Source organism: Saimiri boliviensis, chromosome 4, assembly GCF_048565385.1.
Source record: "Saimiri boliviensis isolate mSaiBol1 chromosome 4, mSaiBol1.pri, whole genome shotgun sequence".
Classification (NCBI taxonomy): Eukaryota; Metazoa; Chordata; class Mammalia; order Primates; family Cebidae; genus Saimiri; species Saimiri boliviensis.
The window spans coordinates 18,975,050-18,989,808 of NC_133452.1; the positions used below are offsets into that span (position 1 = coordinate 18,975,050).

Sequence of the window (14,759 nt, forward strand, 5' to 3'; positions counted from 1 at the left end):
TGTTTTTTGTTTTGTTTTAAGTGACAGGGCCTTGCTCTGTTACAGAGGCTAGAGCGCACTGGCACAATCACAGTTCACTGCAGCCTTGAACTCCTGGCCACAAGTGATCCTCCTGCTTCAGCTCCAGAGTAGCTGGGACTACAGGCACGTGTCACCATATCCAGTTTTTTTTTTTTTTTTTTTTTTTCTGCAATTCTGAAACCTAGGAGTAAAAACTACCCAAAATGCCTGTGGATGTGCTATTCATTGCCCAGAGAAGATTTCTATGGGCAACTGGCTCCTATGGTTTTGCTTAACTTGAATATGCTGGATGTGGCCAGTTACGGGTGCTGCCTCATGAAAACTGTCCATTGTAGTTGAAACAGGGCACTCACAGCCTCGGATACAGGAAACCTCCTAAGTTAGGTGGCCACTTTGGACCTGGGGAGGTTGCTATTCCAGAGTTTAAGTAGCACAAAAGAATAAGGATTAAAATACCTAGGGTGGCTGGGTGTGGTGGCTCACACCTGTAATCCCAGCACTTTGAGAAGCAGAAGTGGGAGGATTACCTGGGCTGTGGAGTTCGAGACAAGCCTGGGCAGCATGGCAAAACCCTGTCTCTACAAAAAAATATAAAAAATTAGCCAGGCGATGGTGCTTGCCTGTAGTCCCAGCTATTCAGGGGGCTGAGGTGGGAGGATCACTTGAGTCTGGGAGGCAGAGGTTGCAGTGAGTCAAGATCATGCCACTGCACTCCAACCTATGTGACAAAGTGAGATCCCATCCCCTATCACTCCCCCCCCCCCCCGCCCAAAAAACAACAAAATACACCTACAGTGATAAATCAACAAGGCTGAGATCACAGGAGGGTGGTGCAGTTAAGGATTGCATTCTTTGGCCAGGTGCAGTGGCTCATGCCTGTAATCCCAGCACCCTGGGAGGCTAAGAAAGGCAGATCACCCGAGGTCAGGAGTTCGAGACTAGCCTGGCCAACATGGTAAAAACCAATCTCTACTAAAAATACGAAAATTAGCTGGGTGTGGTGGCACATGCCTGTAATCCCAGCTACTGGGGAGGCTGAGGCAGGAGAATCATTTGAACTTGGGAGGTGGAGTTTGCAGTGCACTGAGATAGCACCACTGCACTCCATGCAGCCTGGGCAACAGAGTGAGACTGTGTCAAAAAAAAAAAAAAAAACCACCTCATTCTTTCTTGCTCATATTGAAGGCTTAATGATATGGTCCTTTTCCAGTTTGTAAAGTGTTTTCTCCATCCTCTGTGGTTCGTGATATGCCTTTTGTCCTAGAAACCCACCATTTTACCAGGAGCTTAAAGAAGGTCCAATACTCACCTATAACAGTTCTCTGGAGCTGGCTTGTGGGTGGAGTTGCTAACCGAGGCTTACATTGACGCGGCACTCCGCAGTGTCCCGAGCTTCTCGTGTATCCTCTGAATCAGGCTGGAGAAACTTTGGTGACAGCTGCTGCCTGCGTTACCATCACATAAAGAACCAAGACTCTATTATAGGCAGACCTGGCACCCTGGATCAGGGACCTGCAGGGACGGACTTAAGGCGCAGATGTAGAGGTAGCAACATCGGCGACAAGGTAATGCTGCCAGAGAACCAGGGCCTAGGCTGCTAGCATCTCCCCTAGCGCAGGGGATTCCAACCTTCTATGTGCCTTGGATGCCCTAGGACCAGCTAAAGCTCAGGGACCCCTTCTTAGAATTTTTTTTTTTTTTGAGACGGAGTGTGGCTCTGTCACTAGGCTGGCGTGATCTCGGCTGACTGCAGTCTCTGCCTCCTGGGTGCAAGAGAATTATTCAGCCTCAGCCTCCTGAGTAGCTGGGACTGCAGGCATGTGCCACCATACCCAGCTAATTTTTGTATTTTTAGTAGAGACGGGATTTCACCATGTTTGCCAGGATGGTCTCGAACTCCTGACCTCAAGTGATCCATCCCCCCCACCTTGGCCTTCTAAAATGCTGGACTACAAGCATGAGCCCACCTTGGCCTCCCAAACTGTTGGGATTACAGGCATGAGCCACCGCAGCCAGCCAGGATAATTTTTTTTTTTTTTTTTGAGACGGAGTTTCGCTCTTGTTACCCAGGCTGGAGTGCAATGGCGCGATCTCGGCTCACCGCAACCTCCGCCTCCTGGGTTCAGGCAATTCTCCTGCCTCAGCCTCCTGAGGAGCTGGGATTACAGGCACACGCCACCATGCCCAGCTGATTTTTTGTATTTTTAGTAGAGACGAGGTTTCACCATGTCGACCAGGATGGTCTCGAACTCTCGACCTCGTGATCCACCCGCCTCGGCCTCCCAAAGTGCTGGGATTACAGGCTTGAGCCACCGCGCCCGGCCAGAATAATATTTTTTAAATGCCTAAACGAAAACACTTAAATTATAAAACAAACCAATGATAGTGAAATGCATTTTTTTTTGGGGGGGGGATGGAGTTTTGCTCTTGTTGCCCAGGCTGGAGTGCAATGGAGTGACCTCAGCTCACTGCCACCTTCATCTCCCGGGTTCAAGTGATTCCCCTGCCTCAGCATCCCAAGTAGTTGAGATTACAGGTGGACACCACCACACCTGGCTAATTTTTGTATTTTTAGTAGAGATGGGGTTTCACCATGTTGGCCAGGCTGGTCTCAAACTCCTGACTTCAAGTGATCCAACCCCCTTGGCCTCCCAGAGTGCTGGGACTGCAGACATGAGACACTGTGCCCAGCCTGAAATGCAATTATTAAAGTATGGAAAACATACCACATTAGGTTATAGCAATGTATGTGCCTCTTTATTTACATGTGATACAGACAGTGGGAGATCTAATAACTACTATAATTTTAATGCAGTGAGAAGCATAAATGCTACTGTGAATATTTGTAGAAACTGTCATGCAATATTAAAATATCTGTGATTGGTGACAAAGACATAGGTACTGTTTCTCTGGTGGTCTAGTGGCTAGAAAAAAACAATAAATAAATTTAAAAAAACGATAAAAGCCACCGGACATGGTGGCTCATGCCCTGTAATCCCAACACTTTTGGAGGCTGAGGTGGGATGATGACTTGAACTCAGGAGTTTGAAACCAGCCTGGACAATGTGGCAAGACTTTGTATCTACAAAAAATAAAACAGCTGGGTGTGTTGGTGTGCCTGTGGTCCCAGCTACTGGGGAGGCTGAGGTGGGAGGATTGCTTGAGCCTGGGCGGTGGAGGCTGCAGTGCATTGCGATTGCACTCCAATCTGAGTGACAGACTGAGACCCAATCTCGAAACAAACAAAAAAGACACAGCACTGTTGATACTGCTGTTTTGTTGCTGACACTCATAGTGAAGGAAATGCTCCATTACAGCCATAGCTAAAGATGTGACCTCTCCCCCCATTCAAATGCGGAAATGGACTCTAGAATTCTAGTCCATTCTGGTGTTCTGAAGTGTAGCTGTTGCTAGAGTTCTGGGGTCTCTCTGTGCATGGCAGCGCTAGGGCTTACGGGACTACATGAAGATCTGTTTATTGACCAACTGTTATGTCATAATGCCTGACTTTTTCAGAGAATATGGATTATAGATTTGTAACAAATGCTGTAAGAGCACACTCACTAGTTGATTTTTACTCCCTTGTATGAACACACCCAAAAGCAATGTACAAATATGTGTATGTGGATTTTTGGGGGAATATATAAGGTAAATTATCATAATTTACACATGTCCACAAATAAGATGGTGGCATGTGTAAATTATGATAAAAATAGGCCAGGCACATTCTAGTTAAACAAACAAAACCCTGGCTACTATCAGATAGGCAGGAACTAGGATTCTCTTTAAAAATCGATTGTGAAAAATACTCCTTATAGCTTTAAGTGTATTAAATTACACATTCTAATTAAAGCAAACAAAATAACCCTGAAAATAGAGGCATAAAAATAATATTAATGAGGTGGGGAATGGTGGCTCATGCCTGTAATCTCAGCATTTTGGGAGGCTGAAGCAGTTAGATCACTTGAGGCCAGGAGTTCAAGACCTGCCTGGCCAACATGGTGAACCCACTCTCTACTAAAAATACAAAGATTAGCTGGGCGTGGTGGTGCATGCCTGTAATCCCAGCTACTCAGGCGGCTGAGGCAGGAGAATCATTTGAACCCAGGAGATGGAGGTTGCACTGAGCTGAGATCACACCACTGCATTCCAGCCTGGGTGACAGAGCGAGACTCTGTCTCCAAAAAAAAAAACAAACCAAAGAAAGAGAATATGAACGAATCGGTCAGGTCAGCTCATTGCCTTGCTGCTGTTTTCCCAAGTCCCGATTCATCTCTTCCTCAGTTAATTCCTAGAGTGTGTTCTTAGGTATCTTTCACAGATGATTCTTTTGGCCTGAGACTTAACCTTGGCAGGTGTTGATACTGCCAGTTCTCAAGCAGAGAGGGGGCATGATCACACGTTTGTGTGCCACAGTGGGTAACTGGGGCCACTCGCCATCTCTGGCCTATTGGTAGTTTTTAACATTTTAATTAAAGGCAGAAAGAAATCAATATCCACCCTTCTTGGGGAAGACTTCTAACTCTAACCCACCATGCCAAAGCTTCTGTGATTTTTCTTTTCTCATGCTGTGGCCTTAGAAGAGATGGTTGATAACCGGCTCCTCCCAATAATCCCCATAATAATACTTCTTTTTCTCTATGAATGCTTCAAGTCATGAGTTGATAAGCCCATTAATTAACCTTTCTTCTTGGTGGAGAGTACAGATCGCTCAGCAGGAGTTAAATACACTCTACCGTCAGTAGGGTAGAGAATGAGCAAAAACAAATCCATCAGAGCCCAAGTTATGACACCCAGAGGACTTCAAATGAGCCTACACGACAGGAAAGTTTGTGGTTTGCAGCAGCACCTGGACCGGTGTGCAGGATGCTGGCTTACTTTTTAAGTTGATGAGTTTCCTGGTAAACGTAGGTAAGGAAAGGAGTCCCTAGGCTAAAGCTTTTTGAATGGAGATTTCAAAAATATTTTTTGAAAAAACATTGTCAAAAATAGAAAATTAACCTTTCAATGCAGAGGAAAGGAATAAAAACATGCGTAGCAGAAGGCAACTGCTTAATAAACAATTCACGGCCAGGCACGGTGGCTCACGCCTCTAATCCCAGCACTTTGGGAGGCTGAGGCAGGCAGATTGCTTGAGCCTCGAACTTTGAGACCACCCTGGGTAACATGGTGAAACCCTGTCTCTACCAAAATACAAAAATTAGCCGGGTGGGGCGGGGTGTGCCTGTAGTCCCAGCTTCTCAGGAGGCTGAGGTGGGAGCTTCACCTGAGCCTGGGGGATTGCAGCTATGGTGAGCTGTGATCGTGCCACTGCACGCCACTGGGGCAACAGAGTGAGACCTTGTCTCAAAAAAAAAAAATAAAATAAATTTAAAAACTAAGAACAGAAAAAGACAGCTTCTGAGTGGAATATATACTGTTTCAATGTATACATTTATTTGACGATTTTAAGGGTTTACAAATTTACTGTAAAGGGAGAGGGGTACTGCTTATATTTGGGAGTACATCTCTCCAAATATACCGTAAAACACCAGTTAACTGTATATTTAGAGAGGTGTAGTCCCAGATAAAGGGCAGGGATGGGAAGGACACTTCAGAATTGCCAAGTGAAATTATTCTTGGGATGGACAGCTTTTGAGTGGGAGGCTTTTGAGCTACTAAACAGTGTTTTGGGACAAATTGTGCATAAAGATGCATTATGGGCTGAGCGGTGGCTGAGCAGGGTCACTGGAGGGTTCGGGACATGAAGACAAAGGAAAGATACTGCAGGATGTGCCTGGGGGCATCTACGATATTTATGGTGGCTGTTTTACTTACTGCCTAGAGGACAATCACTGCTTGTTTCTTCCTGAATCCTTGGTTTTGTTTTAACTTTTACACAATTTTATATTATTGTAGGAAAAATTGGAAAACAAAGAAGGGTCAGGAAAACCCGGGTGGGAGAACAGGCCACAGAACATTCCCTACTACCAATTAGGGGTTGGGCAAAAGGAAAAACATTTTCCAAACACCTGACCTTTCAGAGCGACTTTTCCTAGCCCTGTGGGCCTTAGTGAGTTTAATGGCCATTGAGACACATTCCTTGGTGGAAGAAACTGGCATAAAGCCATTTGTTTTAGGTAAGAGATAACAAGTTCACTGGTGCTGGAAAATAGTACTGGATAGCCGGGCACCGTGGCTCATGCCTGTAATCCTAGCACTTTGGGAGGCCGAGGCAGGTGGATTGCCTGAGCTCAGGAGTTTGAGACCAGCCTGGGCAACAAGGTGAAACTCGGTCTCTACTAAACTACAAAAAATCAGCTGGGCATGGCAGCGTGTGCCTGTAATCTCAGCTACTTGGGAGGCTGAGACAGGAGAATCGCATGAACCTGGGAGGCGGAGGTTGCAGTGAGCCAAGACTGTGCCATTGCACTGCAGCCTAGGTAACAGAGTGAGACTCCATCTTAAAAAAAAAAAAAAAGAAAGAAAATAGTTCTGGATACACAGTACACTTAATTCCAAGAGATCTTACAAGAGATCCCTGACAGTCAGAAGATTTCTCGATGGACCAGATACTTCTCTATGTGTTATTGCTTTTCTTGTCACGTTTAAAAAGCTTGGTTTCGTTCACAGTTTTCTAGGAAACTGGTGTCAGGTAACACTTTCAGCTGCTTCTCATGAGCAGTTACCTCTAGAGCACAGAGTTTTATCTGGCACTGAAAACTTGCTGGTTGGTTTTCTAGATCCATGTTTATTTTCAGTTCAAAGACAAAGTGGAAAACTTGAGAGTGGAAAATGTTACCTTTTAGTTCACACTCTTTTAATCCCTTAGTCCCCATAAAGTAAACATTCTAAAGTGTAAGCGGTAGAAATAATGTAAACTCTAATAGAAACAGAAATGTCTTAGTTTCTTTCTGACTTGGTGGAGGTCCTTTTGCTGAACACTATATTCCTCTGCGAACAGAATTCATCTTGAACAAAGAAGAAATCTTTGGCCAATTTCACCATGTCTCCAATATTGCGTAACAGACATTTTTCAAAGTCAGTTTCTTCTCCAACTGCAGCAAAAAGGCAGAGTAGTCTGTTTCAGGAGCCTGAAAAATAGAAAAAGAACCATGTTTGAGTGGTTTAAGAATAGTTTTCTCCTCTGGTGTTAAACCGTTAACATGTTATAGCTCTAAAGTTTGAGGCCAAAAGAAAATGTGAAAGCAGAGCAATGATTCCATTCACTAGATAAGGCTGGGATCTGTGTTTGGAATATTTTACTTAGATGTGGAGAATCAGAGTCTGCACCACTCTTTAAGAGAAGGCACAGCTGCGCCATGCGGCATTCTGAACTTCCCAAGAGATTTACTTGGGGAAACTGGCAGAATTCCCAGTACTTCCAAGTTTGGGATCTACAGTTTGCAGCATCCTGTGGAATGAGAATGTTTTCAGATTTTTTTTTTTTTTTTTTGGTTTAGGATTTAAAAATTTTTTAAAAAAATTTTTTATTTATTTACTTTTGAGGCAGAGTCTCACTCTGTCTCCAGGCTGGAGTGCAGTGGGGCAATCTCAGCTCACTGCAACCTCTGTCTCCTGGGTTCAAGTGATTCTCCTGCCTCAGCCTCCTGAGCAGCTGGGACTACAGGCATGAGCCACCATGCCTGGCTAATTTTTGTCTTTTTAGTACAGACGGGGTTTCACCATATTGGCCAGGATGGTCTCCATCTCTTGATCTCATGATCCGACCACCTCAGCCTCACAAAGTGCTGGGATTACAGGCTTGAGCCACCTCGTCTGGCAACTATTTTTTTTTATTTTTTGAGACAGTTTCACTTTGTCGCTCAGGCTGGAGTGTAGTGGTGAGATCTCAGCTCACTGCAACCTCTGTCTCCTTGGCTCAAGCAATCCTCCACCTCAGCCTCCCAAGTAGCTGGGATTAAATGTGTGCACCACTGTGCCTGGCTAATTTTTGTATTTTTAGTAGAGATGAGGTTTCACCATGTTGGCCAGGCTGGTCTTGAACTCCTGGGCTCAAGTGATCCACCCCCCTCAGCCTCCCAAAGTGCTGGGATTACAGGTGTGAACCACCACACCCAGCCTTGTTTAGGATTTTAGATAAGGAATCCTGTCACCTTGGATTTCTGGTTTTTATAGAGTAGGCACAGAAAGCAAGGTTTGAAAATGCATTTAGGACAATATGGAAGTTCATGGTCCTGGGACTTATTATGAAAGCTTTGCTACTTTCTTTCAAAGGCTATTAATATTCGTTGCCATTCTTGAATCCTGTAATTTCTTAGAAATAAATCAAACTACATCAAAAAACAAACAAACAAAAAAAAACACTTAAGTCCCAGAAAAAAAATGTGTTCACCCCTCTAAAATGTAAATGCAATACGTTGCCTTTAATCAGAATTTATACACGGAAGGACTTATCTTTTAGGCCATGAAAGTGGAAACTGCTGAAATCCTGTGAGCTGGCCTCCCATAGATAACTGAGAGGTTTGGAGTCAGAGAGGGTGCTTGATTCGTTTCTAGACAGAAGACAGTGATAAAGAGAGGAAAGGAGAAACTTCAAATACTCCCCTAACACCTGATTCAAGTCAGGGGAACAAACAGAAAAGAGAAGTATCATAAGCACAATAAAGATGAACAAAAAGAGAGTATTTCAGAGACATGGCCAGCATCACTGGTGTCCCCAGACCTGAGGATCAATGACTCTTGGGACAGGAGGGATGCTAGGGACGGGGACTCAGTGGGCTAGAGCTAACCCTTGGCAAGGCAAGGCTGGACAAGGCCTTCCCGGCTCCAGAGACGTAGTGGAAGGCCCTTGATTAGCTGTATTACCTTTGTATCCTGTATTTTGTGTCTAAAGGGGCTTAGAGTTTGTGGTCTTACTTTTTTCTTTTTTCTTTTTTTTTTTTTTTGAGATAGAGTCTTGCTCTATCACCCAGGCTCGAGTGCAGTGGCATGATCTCAGCTCACTGCAACCTCCGCCTCCCGGGTTCAAGCGATTCTCAGGCTTTGGCCTCCCAAGTAGCTGGGATTATAGGCACTTGCCACCCCGCCTGGCTAATTTTTGTATTTGTAGTGGGGACGGTGTTTCATCATGTTGGCCAGGCTGGTCTTGAACTCCTGACCTCAGGTGATCCGCCCACCTTGGCCTCCCAAAGTGCTGGGATTACAGATGTGAGCCACTGTAATCCCTGTGGTCCCACATTTGGAAGAACACGGAAGGATTGGCAAAGTATAGAAAGTCTCATTACAGATAAAAACAATCAGGGATGCAATAGCTAAGGTAAGAATGTAAAAACAAGTCTTGTTTAGTGCTTATGCATTCAAAGAAGCAATTTCAGAAGTTAACTCAGGGGGAAAATATTTTGGAAGATACAATATACAAAACATTTTATTTTGGTAGGGAATAAGAAATCAAAATATGTTCAGAAAAAGATTATTTGAAGGGGAATTAAGCATTGCATAATTGTAACCTAAGCTTTAAAACATTCCATTTTAGTTAGATAGGGGAGATTTAATTTAGCAACATAGGAGAGATTTAATTATCACTATCTTTTAGATGTCAATGAGGATTATTTAAATATAACAGCTTGAGCTTCCATCCTGCTTGGCCCTGCCTGGAAGCAGAAAGGAAGAGAGCACTCCTTGGCTGGCTCAGGGTGATGAGTACTTGGAACACAAGGGTGATGAGCAATTTTTGAGTCGCTCTGCGAAAAGATAAAGTTTCAAGACTGAAACCAAAGAGCTCAGATGCTCTCTCAGGGCCCTTTGTAACCCTGTGGTTCGTGACTTGGGACTGAACGAATCACATTCATAACAGGGCTGGCGTGCAGCAACGCTACTCAAGATTAATTTATGGTTATTAAATATCATTGAAAATTTCTGCCCTTTTTCCCCCTTGTATTGATACGTTATATGTATTTTTGAGACCGAGTCTTTCTCTGCCACCCAGGCTGGCATGATCTTGGCTCACTGCAGCCTCTGCCTCCCAGGTTCAAGCAATTCTCCTGCCTCAGCCTCCTGAGTGGCTGGGATTACAGGTTCACACCACCATGTCTGGCTAATTTTTGTGTTTTTGGTAGACATGGGGTTTTGCCATGTTCCCCAGGTTGGTCTTGAACTCCCAGGTTCAAGTGATCCATCCACCTCGGCCTCCCAAAGTGCTGGGACTACAGCATGAGCCACTGCACCGGGCTTAATATTTTATATTCTTATGGGGTAAATGTGAGTATGTATTACATGCATAGAATGTGTAGTGATCAAATCAGGGTATCTGGGGTGTCCATTATCTTAAGTATTTATCATTACTGTATGTTGGTATCATTTCAAGTCCTCTCTTCCTGTTATTTTGAAAAAAACAAAATAAGGCCGGGCGCGGTGGCTCAAGCCTGTAATCCCAGCACTTTGGGAGGCCGAGGCGGGTGGATCACGAGGTCAAGAGATCGAGACCATCCTGGTCAACATGGTGAAACCCCGTCTCTACTAAAAATATAAAAAATTAGCTGGGCATGGTGGCACGTGCCTGTAGTCCCAGCTACTCAGGAGGCTGAGGCAGGAGAATTGCCTGAACCCGGGAGGCGGAGGTTGCGGTGAGCCGAGATCGCGCCATTGCACTCCAGCCTGGGTAACAAGAGTGAAACTCCGTCTCAAAAAACAAAAAAACAAAAAAACAAAAACAAAATAATGTTGCTGAATATAGTCATCCTAGTCTGCTATCAAACATTAGAGCTTGTTTCTTCTAACTGTATGTTTGTACCCATTACCAACTTCTCTTTATATCCTCCTTCCAGCCACCCATCCTTCCCAGCCTCTGGTGTCTACCATTTATTCTGTTTATGAGGCTAAGTTCTTTTTTTTTTTTTTTTTTTTTTGAGACGGAGTTTCGCTCTCGTTACCCAGGCTGGAGTGCAGTGGCGCGATCTCGGCTCACCGCAACCTCCGCCTCCTGGGTTCAGGCAATTCTCCTGCCTCAGCCTCCTGAGTAGCTGGGATTACAGGCACGTGCCACCATGCCCAGCTAATTTTTTGTATTTTTAGTAGAGACGGGGTTTCACCATGTTGACCAGGATGGTCTCGATCTCTTGACCTTGTGATCCACCCGTCTCGGCCTCCCAAAGTGCTGGGATTACAGGCTTGAGCCACCGCGCCCGGCCGAGGCTAAGTTCTTTAGCTTCCACATGAGAGTGAGAATATGCAGTATTTGTCTTCCTGTGCCCAGCTTATTTCACATAACATAATAACTCCTATTTCCATCCATGCTGCTGTAAATGACATTACTTCATTCTTTTTAATGGCTAAATAGTATTCCACTGTCTATACATACCACATTTTCTTTAACCATTTTTCTGTTGATGGCTTAAAGTAAATTTAGGAAAGAAATTTATTTCTATCTTAAACTTATTTCTACGTGTGTAATTCAAGAAAAAGCAATTCTCTTATAAGGAAAAAATATTTATAGCAGGACTGGAGTGAATCTGATTCCATACTCAACATAACTTTGCATAGCAGAATAACAAAGTAAGGGAGTCCCTGAATTCTTCAGGAAATTTGCCAGACTTTCTTGTGTGTTCATTTGAATGACTCTTGCCAAAGCCCAGAAATATGATAAGTTTCGGAATGAGAAAACAGAATAGTGGGGGGAAAAAAAATCAAACCCTTAGTTCCAATAATCTTTAAACAAAAAACTCAACAGCTGGATCGATTTCACTGGGACAAACAACTTATTTTAATTAGTTCTATTTAGTGACATCCAAAAGAATGAATCATGCCCTTATTCTAACAACAGTGAAAGCATTGCAGAGAGGTCTTGGGGAGAGGGAGCAAGGAGAGGTTTTGGCATATCACGTTCACCTTTGGCTTCACACAGTTTTCTAGGCGTTGAGATAGGCTAGAAAGGTGAGGAAGGGAAGGATAGAGCGTTTCATCAACTAAGCACCATCTTCTTCCTGAGTGGGATGCATCTCCAACACGTTCCTGGAGGATTAATTAGTGTGCTGCTCAGTCCTGCGTCTGCCGACCATTCATGGTGTGAACCCCGAGGGCGCAAAGTCAGCAAACCAGACATTTCCTTTCAGATGCCCACGTTTGTCCAAGCTGACTGTTGCCTAAGCTTTAACATTTTTATTTTATGCGTTTTGAATAGTCACGGACCTCTGATTATTAGTAGACGAGATTCCTGATGGCTATAGTGAGAGGCACAGGAAAGAGACAATGCTTGCTGGGTCATTACTGAGGAGCCACTGAGAGGGAATGTTTGCTTTTTATAGTGGTTTTATTTAGGACACTGGATTTGCTTTTGATTGTTCAAGCAGGGTCAAACGATGGGTTTTGAACCACTGCCCACCAAGCCTAGAACAGTATTTAGCAATTCACAAAGAAGAAAAAGGCCTTGGATCGTGGTGGGGGTGGTGGGGTGGGGTGGGCAGGGGGTGGAAATGCCATTCCATTACAGAATTAGGAAAGAGCTGGCTCTACTCTCCCTGGACTAAAACAAATTATGACAAAGTCATAGCTTTTAATACCCAAATAATTATCTTTACTTATTAAAAAAAAATTACCCTATTATCCTCAAATACCTGTCTGTTCAAATAGCTGGTATCATCTTTCAGAATGGGTCAAAGTTCATTTTGCCTGTGACAGAAATGAAAAGGGCATCCTTTGGCTTGGGGCTTAAAGGTTGGGGTGATACTGAGAGTCAACAGAGCTGAGCTGAGTCTTGGCTTTTGTAGTTAGCTGTGCCACTTGAGCGGGTTGTCAACCTTTGTGGGCAGAGTTCTTGCAGCTCTGAAACAAAAATACTACCCAGCTCCCTGGGTTGATGCCAGCACGACACGTGATGGGGATGGCAGAATGACATGTGTCAGCTATGAAATGAGAGGCAGTGCCACATGGTGGCAAGGCAGCTCTGTAGGCCCGCAGACCGGGGCTACCCCTCAGTGACCGCAGGGTAGGCTTGGTCCTCTTGAAGGCTTCGTGGCCTTATGAGACAACACTTGCCTCCAGAGGTACTGTGACCACCCAGAGCAAAATACTAAGCCCGGTGCCCGATGCATTGGAAGTAATTACCATGGGCCCATGTCCTGCCATTCAGGCCCCGTATATAAGATCTGGAGGAGGCCGGGCATGGTGGCTCATGCCTGTAATCCCAGCACTTTGGGAGGCCGAGGTGGGCAGATCACGAAGTCAGGAGTTTGAGACAAGCTTGGCCAACACAATGAAACCCTGTCTCTACTAAAAATACAAAAAGTAGTCGGGCATGGTGGGGTGTGCCTGTAGTTCCAGTTACTCGGGAGGCTGAGGCAGGAGAATCGCTTGAACCTGGGAGGTGGAGGTTGTGGTGAGTGAGACTGTGTGCCACTGCACTACAGCCTGGGCAACAGAGCAAGACTCCATCTCAAAAAAAAAAAAAAAAAAAAAAAAAGAAAAGAAAAGAAAAGAAAAAGAAAAAAAAGATCTGGAGGAATTCTTGTTAGGAAGCGCAAATATCTCAGGTAATAAAGGATTTAAGGGTCTGCATTAATAAAGCTAAGGATGTGTCCCTTAGCATTTCCTGAATCTTAACTACAATAATTAAGGTATAATTGCGCTTATATGACCTACTTGGAGAGCACGTGAAAACCGAACAAAAAGCTGGAAAAATACTGTCCAAGAGAGATAGGATAATTGAACACACTTATTCTGGAGAAAAAGGACAAATGGCAGAAATGTAACATAAGTTCTGACATGAAAAGAGATTAGGTGGGACGGGGGTCAGTGTTCAGTATAAGAGGAATGATATTGCTATTCCCCCACGGCCTCACTGGGAAATCCAAGATATTTGCAACACACAAGCTCACACCAAAAGAGGAAACAACATTTTATCAATGCTTGAGTTTACCGATTTCTTTGTTAAATTAGTCTCCCTTACTTCATTGTCTAGAGTTTTCTTTTTATAGAAATGACAAAGATCAAAGATGCAGTATGGCTCAGACTTAACACAGCTCCCGCTCCTCAACAAAAAACACATACAACCACCGCGCAAACGTCCACAATGCGAAAAAATTTCACACCTTGTTTTAATGCAATTTCATTTTATGGGTCCCTTATCTTTCTCACCATAGCCTAGGTCTTTAGTGTTTTAACAACAAAGGTTTAACAAAAAAACTTGGCCAGTCGTGGTAGCTCACACCTGTAATCCCAGCACTTGTGAGGCTGAGGTGGGCGGATCACTTGACTCACCTGACGTCAGGAGTTTGAGACCAGCCTGGCCAACATGGTGAAACCTCATCTCTATTAAAATATAAAAATTAGCGGGGCACCGTGTCACACACTTGGAATCCCAGCAACTCGGGAGAGTGAGGCAAGAGAATCACTTGCACCTGGGAAATGGTGGAGGTTGCAGTGAGCTGAGATTGTGCCACTGCACTCCAGCCTGGGAGACAGAGCAAGACTATCTCAAAACAAAAACAAAACAAACAAACAACAACAACAAACTCAAGTGGATTACTAGTAGTGAAACAAATGCAAACGAGAATCCCAGATGCCTGGCTTGGAGCCATAACTCAGAGGTGGTTGGAAAGGAGGGTCTTTAGGTCACGGAAGCTCATCTGCAAATGCCCAGAACACGCTGGAAAGAGGGAGAGGTTCTGGGCTCAGGAGCAGGAGTCGGTGGGGAGAAGGAGGCGGGGTGCTTGTGGGGAAGGAATGTGTCTTTAGAACATGGTGAGGACATGTTAGATCCCTGGGGTAGGAGAAGCAGCCCTGAGCCTTTCAAACTTCTGATC

The 14,759-nt window shown here is 44.5% G+C and overlaps 1 protein-coding gene across 2 annotated transcripts in view; it reads right to left on the reverse strand.

The window, feature by feature from the left end:
* Nucleotides 1-5,435: 5,435 nt before the first annotated feature.
* MTHFD1L (methylenetetrahydrofolate dehydrogenase (NADP+ dependent) 1 like) overlaps nucleotides 5,436-14,759 on the reverse strand; it is a 241,037-nt gene continuing 231,713 nt past the window's right edge. For both annotated transcript variants that reach the window (XM_039467586.2, XM_039467584.2), the window contains exon 28: nucleotides 5,436-7,094. The gene's annotated coding sequence lies outside the window, so the exon portion shown is untranslated. The remainder of the gene's footprint in view (nucleotides 7,095-14,759) is intronic.